This window comes from Cygnus atratus, chromosome 2 (genome assembly GCF_013377495.2).
Source record: "Cygnus atratus isolate AKBS03 ecotype Queensland, Australia chromosome 2, CAtr_DNAZoo_HiC_assembly, whole genome shotgun sequence".
NCBI lineage: Eukaryota > Metazoa > Chordata > Aves > Anseriformes > Anatidae > Cygnus > Cygnus atratus.
This window is the reverse complement of record NC_066363.1, coordinates 113443977-113460349: the sequence shown is the minus strand read 5'-3', so window position 1 is coordinate 113460349 and position 16373 is coordinate 113443977.

Below are 16373 nucleotides of genomic sequence, written 5' to 3'. Positions count from 1 at the left end.
ATGACCTTTGGGATGAAAAACCCCTAACGTTTAAACTTAGCTCATTTTCATTCTTTAAGCCCAGAAGCACAAACTGTGCTTCAAGGTAGGAAGTATCTTTATTCTCATTTGTTTGTGTGTTTTTAAAGCCAAGATACTGAAGTCAAGGATAAAGAAATTCCAATATTGCTCTGTTTTCTCTCTACTCTAAAATGAACAACATTTTTTAGGTCAGGGCTTGGAATTAACAGCCTTTCATTTTTAGTAGCAATAAATAATCCTGACTCCATTTCAACAGTAGTTGTCCCAACCCCATTTTCATGAGGGAAAATGTAAATTAGCATTTCTCTCAGGCGATTTTAATTTATATCTTTTTCTTTTTTTTTTTCTCTACATCCACAATGTGAAGAACATATGGAAAGAACAATAAAATATTTTATCATGACTATCAAAATGGAAGTTTTCATGTAGTTCTTGACAAAAGTGTGTGAAATAAATGTACCTTTGTATGGTAAGGTTAATAGCCTGTTTTCCTGAGCTGTCACATTTAAGAATCTTGAAATTTTGCATTTATTATTACATCATGAGATCAATTTATAACTCTCACTGTTATAAATATGAAGTGAATCCAGAGAATGCAGGTGTTGATTTTATACCGTGAAGTCAAATGCCAATGAATAACTACAGGTATTGAGGCTAGCCTGCATGGTCAAAAAATAAAAATTAACATTAGCATAGTCCACAGGTATAATCTACATCCTGAAAAATCATTAAATGACGTTGTTAATTAACACTATTGGTCTTCCTAATCCTCTCAGACTCTCCTGGTCAGAGACAAAGGAGTTTCAGTGAAGAAACGAGCTCTTCTCAGAAGAACTGCAGATAACAAACTAACCAGCTAACCAATTTTGAATCCCTTCATTCTAGACTGACTTGCCTGAACCACAATCAAACTTTAAGAAAGCATAAGTGTTTCTAGAACTGACATTTTCAAGCACCATTCTTCCATTTATCCATTCTTGGCACTGATATGTAAGATCTATAATTGCTCTTGTAGAGGTGGCATGTCCAGAAACGGGAGTTCAGTGTGGCAAAGGACAAAACATTGCTGGAAAGATAAGTCAAAGGTGATAAGACCATGCAGTTGCCAAAGAACAGACATGCCTTAGTACATCAGTGTTAGACCTAATTACATTCAAGTGTTGGAGTCTTCATGGAAAATCCAGTCAACCAACTCTGCTAATGCTGACATCTGATTTCTGTGATATTCACTGCCTGGGATTAACACAAAAGCCATTACTAATGCCCTTCAACCTACTGAAAGGCAGCCAGAATTGGAGCTGAGAATAACACAAATGACAGGTAGGGATATCAGTTCCAGGCAAAATGGTTTGGCATACATCGGGCAGAAGGGGGCTTCTGATAGAAAGTAAAAATAAATTGTCATAATTCTCATAAGAACTGTGTGATGGAATAAATGCCCACTGGCACAAGTATTCTTGCTTTACTATGATAGCAATTAAAGTCATATAATTTACTGGAACTTGAATGTTTGTACTAAACCTGTTAAACTAGTTGTTGCACCAGGGATTACCAAATTCAAAGTGATCACAGAAGTTAATACATAGATATAAAATGTGTATAACTGTGTGTGATATATGTACTGCACTGCTTGTTATATAAGCTTATAGATATATGTACCTACATTCAGTCATTTTTCCTGTGTAAAGAAGTTATGTCATTTCATGTTCATATTTATGATGCAGGTATGTTTGAAGAATGTTTGTATTTCCAGAGAGAGACTCAGAAAAAGAGTACATTTTCAATACGTATTTGGAGAAATTTCTTTAACAAGAAAATGTATTAGGTTGCCTGTCTGAAGCCGTGGCTTCTTCAAACATAGCTGTGAAAAATGCCTTTTGTCATTCCTCCCCAGTGCATTATGTTGTGACAAGTCAGTCATGTTACATAACATGATGTGACTGATACCAAATGGCGTATAAAAGATTTGATCTCTTTTCCTTTTAGAACAAGGATCCTGTGCTATACGTGGATGGACTTTGGAGTGTCTTCTCTTTCTCTTTAAATAGAGATAGCTAAGGAACATCCAGATTGAAAGACCTTCCATAAGGGATAAGTGTAGGAATACTCCTAATGTTTAGTTTGCATCTGTTAACTGAAAAGTATCTTCACCTTAGAAATGTGCACACTTTTTCTGTCTGCCTCGCTCCACTGTGTCATTGAGAGCAGATTTTTATTAGGGCCTGTAAGACAGGCTTTGAGAAACTTAAGCATGTAATCCTGTATGGCTCATGACATCACACGATGAGGTGCATACTGCATTGTCAGTGACCCACTAGCTTGACCCAGTTACTTCTTCATACTGAGAACAGCAGAAGTGAAGGAGGAAGGAGGGCACTGAGAGTACACTAGGAGAGGGAGAGCACAGGATATTAAAAGGAAAGGTGTTTGTTCCCTCTCTTACCATGTGTTTTCAAAGCTGTTGCTGTTTTGGACCCCTTGAAGCCAGTGTGTGGAGAGAGATTCACTGTTTCAGAACTATATCAAGGAATTATTTCATCTGCCATAAATTAATCCACCACAGTTTATTCCAACTGCAGTGTAATCCAGCTGGTCTTAATAGAGTTATCCCAGGGATAGCACTGGCCCATCAGTGTAATTGGTGTGGGTTAAGTAGCCTGAGAAACCAGGTTAACTGGAGATTTGCTTCCTAACAATGACTGTTTTACAAAGAAGAGTTTAAAAAATAAAACAGACTAGTCTTTCAGTGAGAGACTGCCAACAACCAGCCCAAATCCTCCCCTGAAAAGTAAATCTTTACTGTATTTTCCTGACTATCTCACTGAAACAGTTTTCATACTCACAGCAGAAGCAGATCACAGGAAATAAATAAATAAATAAATAAAAGCTGTGTAAGGAAAAGGAAAGCAGTACAAGTATGAAAGGATAAAGCAAATACTTAGGAAACATTGTCTGTTTCAGATTTATTAAAAAATAATAATAATAAATAAACAGTGTTTGATGAATAACAATGTACAATATAGTGATAGTATTTGCAAAGCTCTCCCTGAAATTTAACTGACCAAAATCCAGTGACAATATCTTTGTTTACATATTAGCACTATCAGTGACGTGAATTTTTAGTCACAGATTTCAACATGAGCAAATAACAAACATAGCTTTTAAAAAGCATTCATCAGAAGGAAAGTGAAATAACACTGAAACACTCATCTTAATGTCAAACATACCAGCATGTCAAGGTCATGATAAAAGATCATTTCTAAAGTAAGATGTCGTGAACTGATAAGTTAACAGATATTTAGTTTCAATAACACACTTTCATTACTCTGGAAAGTGAGGTCATTTTTACTTTTTCTCTCACCAAAATCCTTCAGTTAGGCTCCAGGAGAACATTAAGCACCTAAGTTATACTGCTGTAGGGATATTAGTGATTACTATCCTGGATCAATCCAAAGTCTTCTCTAGACTTCTCCATCCTGCTCCTGATAAAACTCAAGAATTGGTGATTTGAAAGGCTGATAAGTAAAATCAAAGCCTACATTTACCAATGTTTCAGTGAGACTATGGTTACAAATCCAGATCAGCTAAGTTTTGTATAAGACACACTAGCAAATTGTTGAGCTTTCACTGATACATTTACATACTGAAGAGTTCAGCTGTCACGCTTTCACTGTACTCTCAGCAGTCCTGCCTCTAACTCATTCCTATCCCAACTCAGCTGTCATCCAAATATCAACGAATACAAATGTCTGTTTTGAAGGGGGTAATCAAAAAAAATAAATAAATAAAATAAAACAGTAACACTCTGTACTGTCCTACAGTATTCTGCCTAACAACAGCACATCTAGCACTCTGGCACATCTCTTTCCCAAGCACGTTCAACTTTATATATGTCTTACTCCTGGGCTGAGGTAGAGGAGCCAAGATTGTTTGTGTCTCCATAGCACTCCAGTCTATTGAGGGTGGACTCCCCTTGTTGAAGCTCTGGGGATCCATTAGTCATTCATTGTCCGTGTAATATACAGCACTCCAACAGCAAAATCAAACTGGACACAATCTTTACATTCAGAATTAATAGTATCCGTGACATACCTAGGGACAAAAAGAGGGAAGGTTTGCATAAATTGTGTCAGTTAAGTACGTAATTGTTGTAAAACCATGCATATTCTGTGTGAGTCTGCTCATTCAGAAATCAGAGAATGTTCCCTTTGGGACAGTGACAAATGAAATGCTGCTTCTTGGGAAGAAAAACTGGGAGGCACCGAAAGTGTTTGTGGATTCAAATGTATTACAGGGTCAAACAGGCTTGAGTTTCCTTAATCTCTTTGGTTGAAGATTAACTAAAGGCCAATTGTGTACCTATTTGGAAGCTGTGTATTTATTTGGAATATTAACTGAGTCTTAAGACAGGAAGAATAAAGAGTTCCTTTATTCAAAGATAATAAAGCTTAGCTGTTCAATATTCATATCACTTAACCAAACTAGAATTATATAGCAGGGCCTTGACTGATTGCAGAGCATACAATTGCATCATGAATAACATTGTCAAAATGGAGCTCCAAAGCAGGACACCAGAGAGGACGATCAAGCTAGAATGTAAATATCACAAAGAAAGACTATTATGTTGCAGTGTTTCCCAGACATTATAATTCATGAGTTTGATTCGATCAAAATTATTTCAAAGCTTTCTAAGTGCAAAAAAGGGCACTAAAGGCCAGTAAAGCTATGAAAATTGGCTCCACAGATGGCTGGTTTGTTCTCTAAGAAAGAAGGCAGTCTACAGAAAACTTCTGAAATGACCTCATGGTAAGTCAAAATTTGCAGAGTTGATGACAAGGTTAAGAGGACAATCATATAAATTAGTGCCAGAAAGCTGGCTAGGGAAAAGAATCACTCATTTGAACCATTAGCTCTTTCTTAGATTCTCAACAAATTAGTACTTTTGCAGAAAACACTCACATTCTGAAACTCTGTCTTCTGGAGATAGACTCCTCCATGGCTTTCTGCCCAATACATCACATTTTAAATCCCAAAGACTTGATTCTGATCACGTAGCTGCATGTATAATAAAGTAAGGAGTAAAGGAGCACTTCACAATGGAATGATATCAGTGAAAATCTTGCGTAAAAGTAGCCGACAAAATTTAGGACTGGATTCCATGAGTAAAATCAACCAAAAATATACTAAGCTTACTAAGTTTTGTTTTGTTTTGTTTTGTTTTTTCATTCATTTGTTTCTTTCCTTCTTTCTTTTTCTTTTAAACAAGGCACCAAAGCTTACTGTCTGGTTGGAGGGGGACTAAAAACTGCTGAAATTTTCTTAGAGGTAAACTTCCATCTCGATGGGTTTTCTATCCACCTCTTCACAGTTTGGTAAATTTCTTTTTGCTTGCTCTCCTGTTCCTGAGGAGAGTACCTGAATGACAGTCTTGGTAGGGTTTTTGGCATTGTGCTTTGGGGTTTTCCAAGACAAGATTTTCTAAGTGCAAAATATGATTACAAAGTAACACCATCAATATTTAAATTTAGGTTGCATAAGGAAAGAGAACTTTAGTCTGTAAATGTGTATAAATACATACGTTTATATATGTATGTCCTTGTGTGTATATATATATATGCACACACACAAATTCATGTATGCTTGTGATTGTTAACTTTAGTATAGAAGAGCTGTTGTGTATTTGCCAGGATATCAGGAGGAGGCCATGTCACTCAGTTGCCCAAGCCCCTCTTTAGCTGTTGAATCAGGTGCGAGTCAGGTTGCCATTTATAGTGTTTAATGTATTTCCTGTAAACGTGCAGGAAATGTTTGTTTGAAGTTCTGAAGGAAACAGTATTGATGTTCACAGAGAAGCGACAAAATACTTGATGAAAGAAATCATTTCCAAGAAAGTGTCCTATGGGAGAAAGAGAGCCTGTTTATTTACAAGAAGATCAAAGCAACTTTCGTATGAATTGATGCTAAATATTTAGTACTTGAGTGACTAGCAAAGAACACTCTAAACTTCTGAAGGAAAGAAAAAAAAAGAAAAAAAAAAGAAAAAACAGACAAATACTGATATATAAATATATATAGGTTCTCTATTAGAAAAAAAAATCTTTTTTGGTGTTATTTGCATTGTTGTAGTGTATAGGGTCCAAGCTGATATCAGAGACCCACTCTGTCATACTGCGTACACTTAGTAAAATACAATCTCTTTTCTGACCAGCATATCAAGTAAACAGACAAAGGTCAAGAAGAAGAACTAATGCAAATTCATCTGTATGAATTCCCCTTATAACTTTCAAAAAGGTACATTAAATACAGTTGTCATGAATTAATCCAAGTGCAATTTCAGTGGAATTCACTTGCTGTGTATGTCAGGCAAAACAAATATGAATAAAAGACCCTGTATATTAATTCTATATAATTAATAATTCTATATAATAAAAATTTCCCTTAGATTTCATACTTATATTCTCATCTTTTCTTTCATCCAAACCAAATCTAACTACAAAAGTCAAAATCACAGCCAAGTTGTCCTTACAGAATAACAAAGTATCATGACAGAAGCCATTCAGTGGCTGATCAAACACAAAATGAGCAACAGGAACAGCAAGGCATTTCTTCTTGCTGTCCATAACCAGTAGACATCCATCCACCAGAGGAAAGCAGTGTGAGTTCCCAGCAACCTCAACCTGACCTGACTGCATCTGGCAAGGATCTCAGTCTCCCTCCTTAAAGATGAAGTTTGAGGAGAAACTGTACACAAACTAATAAATATATCTGACTGCCAGTTTTTCTGAAGCTAGGGAGGAAGAGAGCTGGGAAATAGGCCAATGGCATAGGTCACTACCTTCTTCCCTGTCCCTGACTGCAGATCCCTAATGCTGTAAGACCTCCCTCTTGAAATCAGTCACATTAGTGGCTCTAGGACCATGGTTAATCTGGAACAAGGCTAAATTCAGACTTCCTCTGTTCATAAAAAACTTTGTCCTCCTATGTGTAATGTAATACTTTTCACTGTATGCTCCTGAATAGTCCTCATTTCTGTAATACTTCTCCCAATAGTGCATTAAGTGTACCCTTACCATCTGTCACATGTGGTCTGTTCTCTCTCTTATACTTTATTACTACCCATATAAAATGGCATATAAAGAATAGAAATTAGAGGGCAGTTGGTTGCACAGAGTAAATAAAAAGAAAAATTGAAAACATCCCATGATAGACAGTTATGAAAAAAAAAAAAAAAAATTATTTGCTTTCTATTCCTTCACAAGTTCAAAGTAGATTCTTCAAGACACAGTCACTGGCATAGTATTCATTACTCTTTTTTACAAAGAGTGATTATATTTTAAACTTAAGTAGTGAAGATTTTATTTTTTCTCTGTGAAAGTTTATAATAAACATGTTGTAATAAGAACTATCTCAAAGAAATAAAAAATACCATTGCTTTAAATACTCAACATTAGGAAAACAAAAAGAAAAAATAATTAAAAAAATAGTTCATTAAGCTTTATAGATAATTTCAAGCAATGAATTACATTGAGCTCAGGAAGACTGACCCCCTTTTCTCCTTTGCAGTGCCTAATAGAGAGCATGTGCTCCTCAGCACTAACCTCTACAGACTTGTGAATTGTCTGCATTAATTGTATGGGTGACCTAAGCTAGGCTCATTTGCCTGTCAGGGCAAAGTTGGTCCCTTGCCCACTTAAGTCCAAAAAATCCTAAGCATTCAAGTTTCTGTATCTTCCCTTGGGAGCTCAGTCTCACTGGTTTTGTTGTCAGAAAGATTTTCTTGAAATCAATCTACTTTTTTCCCTTTCAAATTTCACCTTATTTTGACAGGTAACATTACATCTGCTGGTTGTTAGTCTAACTCTATGCTAATCAGTATTTCAGCTACAGGTATTAGAGTGGGTTGGCAGCTTTAAGAAAAAAAAAAAAGTTCTTTTTTGTTTTGTTTTGTTTTATTTTGTTTAATAAGTTTATTGCTGTCAGAACATTTCAAGAAATATATAATTTCAGCACAATTTGAGTGGTAAGGTTTCTGAGGTCACAGGTGAAATCTTTGGCAACTCTAAAAAGGTAAGTACAGGCAGAGAAAAAATGGAAAACTAATTGTTTCACTACGGAAATGAATGTTTCTTTTTGAAGAACTATATATTGTCATTGTTTTGAATTCAATTTACAACAAAAACTTTAAGTGCTATAATAAAATCAAATTACCATTCCTTAGCCAACTTTGAAGTGTGCATTTTAGGACAACGGAATTGTATCCTTGCTTTCTTCTCCATCAGAAATACTTTCATAGAAGGACAAATTCTAATAGTGTCTTTCTTCTGGAATTGGTACTATTTAATATTTTCATAAATGACCTGATAGGAAGGCTTATTACAAAAAACAGATACCATATGCTGGGATGGACTGAACAAATGTTGGAGGGCATGGACAGAATTCAAGATGATCTTAATAAAATTGATATAGACAGAAAATATGAAAACATTTAGTTGTAAATGCAAGATGCTACACTGTTTCTAGATTAATTAACTGCATAAATACAGGATGGGGAATTTCTGGTTTTAAACATATCTATAAACAAATTAGGGGTTGTAAGGGGTCACAAAGTAAACATGAGTCAACAGTGTCATACTGTTGTGGAAAAGGTAAATGCCATAGCAAGTGTATAGCAGGATGTATAAGAAAGAATACAACTGGAAGGAAATGTGAAGTAATACTTTTCCTCTATTCAGTGCTTTATTCACACTATGGACTTAGATGGAATATTGTGTCTAGTCCTGAGCGCTACACTTCAATAAACTGATAGATCAGTGCAGACAGTGTAGAAAAAAAAATACAAAAGAAAGATCAGAGTTTTAAAAATATGGCCTATGAGGAAAGACTAAAGGAAATGAGTTTGTTTAATTCACAGAAGAGAAGACCAGGGAATAGTATTTGCTTTAACTAACAGTTAAACTAACAAATTTCTTGAATTTCTTTTCTTCTCCTAGCATATCATGATTTCCAACCAGTGAAATAAATTGGAATGTAGAGCAGAGACATGAAACAGAAATGCATAATACCTCCATGACAAAAATAAAGGTATCTCTACCTTTGCAGAACAGTTATTGTAGGAACTTCTAGAGAGAAAAGAGGGGGGTTGAGCCAGAAAGATGTGTTGTTATAAGTAATAGCCCACAGTCTACGTAAATGACTGGGTAAGGACATTTTAAGGTTTACCCATACTATATCATCTGTAACCTACTTCCACTCTAGAAGTATTTCCAGAAAACAAAAACCTCACAATAATTGTGATTTCATTGAACTTTGAAATTATAGTGTTTCAACCTCATTATTTTCATCAGTGTCCCACCATGAAAATCTCTGTAAACAACAGGTGTAGCCAATGCTCCTATTCATTTGCAAATTATCTGAACTTCTCCAATCTTGTGAAAATGTTCTGAGATTTTTAGTAATCATCTTAAAATCAAACAAGAGGATGGATCAAATGAATCTTACATGAAAGCTATAGCTCCCTATATAAATATCATAACTTCAATAAAAAGAGTGTATTAGATCATATGAAAATTTAAACGTTATATGTCTGTAAAATTACCAATATAATTTTTTGTAAAACACAGAATCAATAAAAACAACTTCTGTGATAGTGTGCTGTATGTCTTAACATATATAACTGTATCTATATAACATCCCAGAAAAGATTCTGGATTACATCATTAACTTTCATGAAACCCAAAATGGGAAAAGTTTGTTGGCAACTAAGTGTTAAATTTTTGTACTGAAGAATGCATTGCAAACATCACTCCAAAATGGGGAGAATACTAAATATAGATCCTATAAGATTAATTTCTGTTTCTCTTTGAGTTCTTGTGAGACCCAGTTGAAAAGAGACTCATCTTGCTTTATATGGAAAGCAGGAGCTGTCTGGTAATACTAACTATACAAAACCGAAAACTGTTGAGAACAGAAAGTAGTGACACAGCTCTTGAGCTCTGCTTTAGAAATTACATCCAGAAACTGCACTATTCAATAAGCTGCATGGATTCTTGCCTTGCAGACTGTGTCTTTTTCCCCAGCCACCAAAACTGTGAGGGAAATCAGTGAGTCCAGGTTATGCAAGTCCCCTACGCAACCTGTCCCTTGCTGAAGAAGACAGTTGCTGCCAACATCTTCAGAAAGAAGAGAACAATACAGACACCTCAGAAAGGCAGCAGGGAGAGAATAAAATCTAGAATAATCCTCTAAATTATGATCTGTTGTGGGAACAGCTGAGTAGCTATACTGAACTCAATGTGTTGCACCCAACAAAACCTGGATATGCTTTCCTGTCCTCAACTCCATTCCCAAAGCGAACAGACTTTGGACCTGTGCTCCTCTTGCTATGAGGTGGTGGGACAACAAAAAAGTAACCCAGGCTTGTCTGTCACACACACAGTTGAAATTAAATAGAAAATGTTTGAGACTGTCTAAATAGGAAACAATTTTCCCAGCTCAGAAAAATGTTAATAGACACCAGAAACCTTGTGACTTGATAAATAGAACAGGAGACCAGATAGCAATAACAAGAAACGAGTTTCCATTTTAGAAAAAGAAAATTCTTATCAGCCACCCACCATGTGCTATAATTTAAAAAGCTTTTGAGCTAAGAGTATTTCTTTACTGCTAACGGGTTTAAAATGTTGCAGTATGTAGACCAAAAAGTCTTGATTAGCTGTGGCAGATGAGTCAGCAAAGAAACAGTTCACAATGCAGTCCAGCCCTTACATTTTGACACATATTGTTAAGGGCTCCCCAAAGGCATTCCAAAAAAGCAAAAGGAAGAAAAGAAAAGGAAAAAAAAAATTAACCAAGGAAAGAGGAAAAGGGAAGCCTAGCACCACAGATTTAACCTTGAAATTTACCATAAGGAAAAAGAAATTATAATGGAGAATATGGCATTCTTCTTCCTCATAGATTGTTTGAAAGTTTTAGGTTTAATATATGAAATTTAGTGATTGCTGTGGCAAGGTATTCCTCAAGAAACTTGTATACTTGTACACTAGATTTTGCCAATACACTTTGGGTAGAAAGTTACACTAGCAGACAGAACCTTAATATTACATATTACATCACAAGTCATTTTCTGTCTTTTTGAGAGAAAGAAAATACTGTGTCAATATAGCAACAGGTACACAGTAGTTCTGGGTAGCTACTATGCACAGTGCATCTACCTGAAGGTCAACCATCTTATAAGCCTATGTGATGTCCACAGAAACAAAAAAAGTTTGATTCAAGAGCTGAACAAAACTCATCCCAGAAATGTGCTGTTTTTGCAACAGTGATGAAGACTTCACTCCTTCCCTCAGATCATGATGTATTTCAGTTTCCAAAGCAACAGTCTGGAAGGAAAGAAAGGAAGATGTGAATTAGAAGTTCTGAGGATTCCAGATCACATTGCATTTCTAGCAAAAGACAAAACACTGTCTTTTGTATTCCAAACAAATTATAGTCTGCTACTTTATAATCCTGATTTCTATAGGACAAAATTCAATGACTGTTCCAGACAATTATATAAGATTGCTATCTGTTTTAGAAGCACAAAAATTTCCCTTAATCTCTCAGACTGAAGTGTTCTTTTTAAATGTGAGAACCCAGCAATTTTCTTATATTATTTAACATTGCTTCGTGATGGGAAATATTTTACAGTGTCCACTAGTAGTTGCTGTTTTACTTCCCATTTCAACAACCAGGCTACTGAAGAAAACTGAATCAGGAGACTGCAAGGGAGGGTAGCAGAACATAAGCAGCAGCTCACTGTACAGAAAAGGTTAAATGACAAGCCCACCCCAGTACCAGGGCTATAAACTCAAGAACTGGGACAACACTTCTATTTTCACTCCAGATAGTTGGGGATAGACAGTGGGACCCAAAGCAACAGCAAAAGATGGAAAATGTTCCAACCTGCATGGAGAGTACCACCACCAAGTTCTGTCCTTCTGTACTTGGTCATATATGCCTGAATTGTGAAAGATTATTCTGTTTTTTCCTTGGTAGCCTGAGCCTGAAGTGAACAAATAAGCTACAAATAATTAACAGTCAAGCCTATTTAAATTTCAAAGGTGTTGAAAGTCATCCTCTGATTTTCTGGATTGGTACACACTGTTTTGATTTCATAGTGTTTGTTAAATACAAATAGGTGACTTTTTGTTTGTTTGTGTTTTTTGTTTGTTTGTTTGTCTTTTCCCCACTACTGTTTGGAAAATAATCAAATTCTACAAAGATATCAGGATGAGGAAATGTTTTCCAGAATCCAGGTTTTCAATACTGGGTGACAAAACATGCTATTTTTCCAGTAAAACGATAGGAATCCTGTCTCTCCATTGCTACTAAAATGGCTCAATGACCTAGCTTTGAGCAATACAAATAGAAAGACTGATGATTTTAACAGTATACTGTTAAATTCCTGTCAGCCATTTCACATCGTGAAAGCTTTGTGAGCACACTGTCAGATTTTGTACATTTTTTTTACACGCTCTTATTTTCACTAGACATATATGACTGTCCTGTAATTGTACTACAACTAAACATAGAACCACAGGGATGTAGGTAAATAAAAGTGCAGATGGTGCTAGGAAAAATCTTGCAGTAGATCTTAAGCTAGAGAGTATTCTTGTATGTTTTATTTTGCAGCCGCGCACGGTAACTGTAGACCATCACACTGCACAGATGGAAGTGCAAGTTTGAGGGCTATTGAGCATGTGGATTTTCCCAGTGTGTCACAATTACAGAAACATCTGTGCTAAATAACTTCAAGCTGATCCACAGCAAAAATTGGCAATGTTCAATAACTCTCAATATCCATTTTTCCCCTGTGGTGAGATGGCCTAGTGATTGCAAGTTGGACTATAGCATAAAACATGTAGCTTCATTATTTCAGAGTCTATTTAGAGATTTCTCGCATGGTATATTACCTACAAAATCCATATGTTTTTCTTTACTTAGCTCTGTAGAGCCTGAGTTTCAGAGATGCCACATGCCTGCAGCTATCATTGACTTCAATTAGAGGTGTGGATATGTATGTTCTCTGAAAACCGAGTCCTGTGAGGATACTTTTAATTGATTTTGATTTGCACAGGGAAAGGAAAGAACCTGGGTGGCATGATCATAAGAGACCAGAAGGGAAAGAGACAGTTTGCCTGCAGGAACAAAGATTAAAAAACATAATCACAGCTAATACATAGTTTGTACCATAACAGCATAGAAAACATTTGCCTTCTTGTTTCTTCTGGTGGAGAGAGGAAAGTTAGTATTACCCGAAAACTATTAAAGAATGAAAAGCCTTCCCAAATACCCCCGATAACATAAACCTATTAATAAATTTAGACCACATTGCAGCTCATGAAACTCCTAGGTTTTTGCCTGTGACTGAGTTGGGACACTGTTTCTCACCCTCCATCCTCCTACAGCATGTGAACCTGGAGGTTTTCGCTAATACAAGTACATTACTCAAATACAACATATTTCTGATTCTTCACGCGCTGCTACAGAAATATTTTTCAATTCTTGTTGCCTCTATTTATTTCAACTATAAAGGCACTCCAATACTGTCACCAGATTTGCTCACCCCTCCCAGAAACTGAAATAGAAAGATTCATACATTTCTTAGCTGCAACACTCTGCAAACTTTCTGCCTAATGTACATTTTTCTGTGCATTGTCCAATGTCACTTGGGACATTCTAAGTGAAGAATACCCTTCTTCAAACAGTGATCGTTCTGTAACATAATAGACTGAGCAGTAGGATTCTTTCCCCAATTAATTTTTATTTTAGATTTTATTTTCCTCAGCTCCACCTCAGTTTCTTCCAATACTGTTATTTGACTAGATCCTTAACTTCTTTGACGTTCATACTCTTGAATTGTTAGCAAACTTGTGACACACATCTTACCTGACATTCAGACAAGTTAAACAGTGTTAGTTCTTTCATCTTAATAAAACAATCTCCAGTTCTTAATAATTACTGCTACCAGTTTTTAAAATCTCTCTAGTTAATCTCTGACTTTCTATGTACTGAGCTGCAGTTACTCTAATATTCCAACTACCATCTCATCTGAGCTACAGAGGGACTATAATGTTGTTGGTTTATGACATGACTCCTCAGAGAGAACAACTAAAATCATACTGGCTTTTGCTGCAGCTTTATCCCTTTTCTAGTTCTTGTACAATTTTTTGCTGTTCAATATACATCCATCCCAGGATGGATGCAAAGCAAGTTGATGTCTGCATATGGGTCTTCTTTCCTTCTTGTTTCAAAAATGTTAAGCTTCTATAAAGCTGTACCAGAAAATAAATAATAGTAAAAAAAAAAAAAAAATGTAGACATATGTGAAAGAGAGCTTGTAAGAAAGAAAGAATTTCTCAGTGTTTTTTTTTTTTCCTCCTAACCACCCATCCATCCCTAGTGCACACCCACCTGAAATCATTCAACAGACCCTCTCTCAGAGTTTCTCTCTGCCAACTTTAACAATTGCCAAGTTTTCAAATGATGCTGCTATTGTGTCCCCATAGCAACAAGCTTTCTGGCCTGAGTGACAGTACTTCCATATTGTCAACTGGAAAATGTCCCAAATAACTCTAAGAGCACCTGGAGTTTTCTTGCAATGCAAATATCTTTTTCTTTTCGCATCCCAATTCTTCATGTATTAAGAGGAAGTTATTTATACTCATTGCAACGGATGGTATGATGACAGCTGAGCATTTGAAATTTGCTTTAAAAAATCTGTAAATCTGTCCTTTTGGTGGATTTTATGTTCCTTTTGAAACAGCTGCGAATTTTAATGCCATCATGAAAATAAATTAAAAAAAAAAAAAAAGTAGGTAACATATCAAGATCTTGATAACTGAACGAGAAAATATGTGATGTATTATGTGACACATTTTTTATGCTTTTAAATTTGAGGAGAAATGTAAGAGAAATGAGAAAGAACTGTTGAAATCGTGTTTCTTGAGGAGGAACACATTTCTAGCCTATGTACATCTAATATGCTACTCTATTGTATGCTCTTACAAATCTTCTGGGGTAACAATGTTTAGATCATAGAGACTGATTATGAATATATTGAATGATAAATAAAAGAAAAACAAATTCCACCAGTTTCAGTAAATTAGCTGAAATTTACACTCCTGAAAACCTAGTGTTCATGTCTCCCATCTCCAATTTTAACAATATTTTTCAGTTGTTGCATTTAATCTCACTGAAGATAATACCTTCCTTCATTTATCATGGCCACTTAAGGTCATAACTGAAAGAACAACTGGGTGCTTCTGAAGTTTGTACAAACCACTTTTACCAATATCATTACCACATTTAGATAACTTCACTCCAAGCTAGCTTGAAGATAAAGGAGAACAGAAATTGGTTTATTGTCTTTTGGACAAGATGTAAAACTAAGCAGTGCTATTTGAGCAAATGGCTAAGTCAGCCCCCATAACCTTGCCAAATGTATTTTGTGTACTTAGTTCTACTAGCCCGGTTACCAAAGCAGTTTCAATGAGACACATTTAGTTTGATTTTTATTTTTAACTGGATGGTAATATTACTGTATCCTTTTATATGCCTGCTACTCTACATATTAAGCTTTAAGTAAGGAGTGATAGCTCACTGTATGAATTATATAATATTAATTTTGTGTGCTTAATTAGAAAATGCAATGTTCTTTAAGAAATTATACTGAAGAAAGGATTAAATGGGCAAAATATTTCAATGCAAATAACGAATTCATAGACTAAAAGCTTATTCAGAAAATTAGGATCCCATATATGCAGTTAGGTAGATGATATGGACAAAACAACATTCAGTAAGTGTGATGTAAGCAATGAATAATGTATGGTATCATCAGCATGATTTTCATCTGTGAATAACGGAAGAAAGAACGAATAAAGCATATTTCATGGAAAGAGATCAATTTGCTTGCAAATATTAACTAAATAATAATAATGATGATTTTACAGGGCAGTCTTGTAGACCCTAAATAGTAGGCTACAATACATGTCATCTTCATATTATGTCCTAGCTGTTCCAGCCAGCTAGTTATGACTGTATTACAGAGAGATATTTTAATGAAACAGGAAAGCTTTATCTGAGGGCTTTAAAAGCACTGAATTGGGTGAATCACTGCATCCCACAGATGAGACACTTCCTTGAGCATTGTTTCTGTTTGGGTAAGTACAAAATACAATCAACAGCAACACACCTGAGGTGCTTAGGTTATAAACACAAGTTCAGAGCAAAACTTGTCCACATTACAGTGGAAGAGAAGGGAACTGTGTGTACGTGACAAGCTGTCAGATGCAAGAAGGTTTAGATACTGAGCA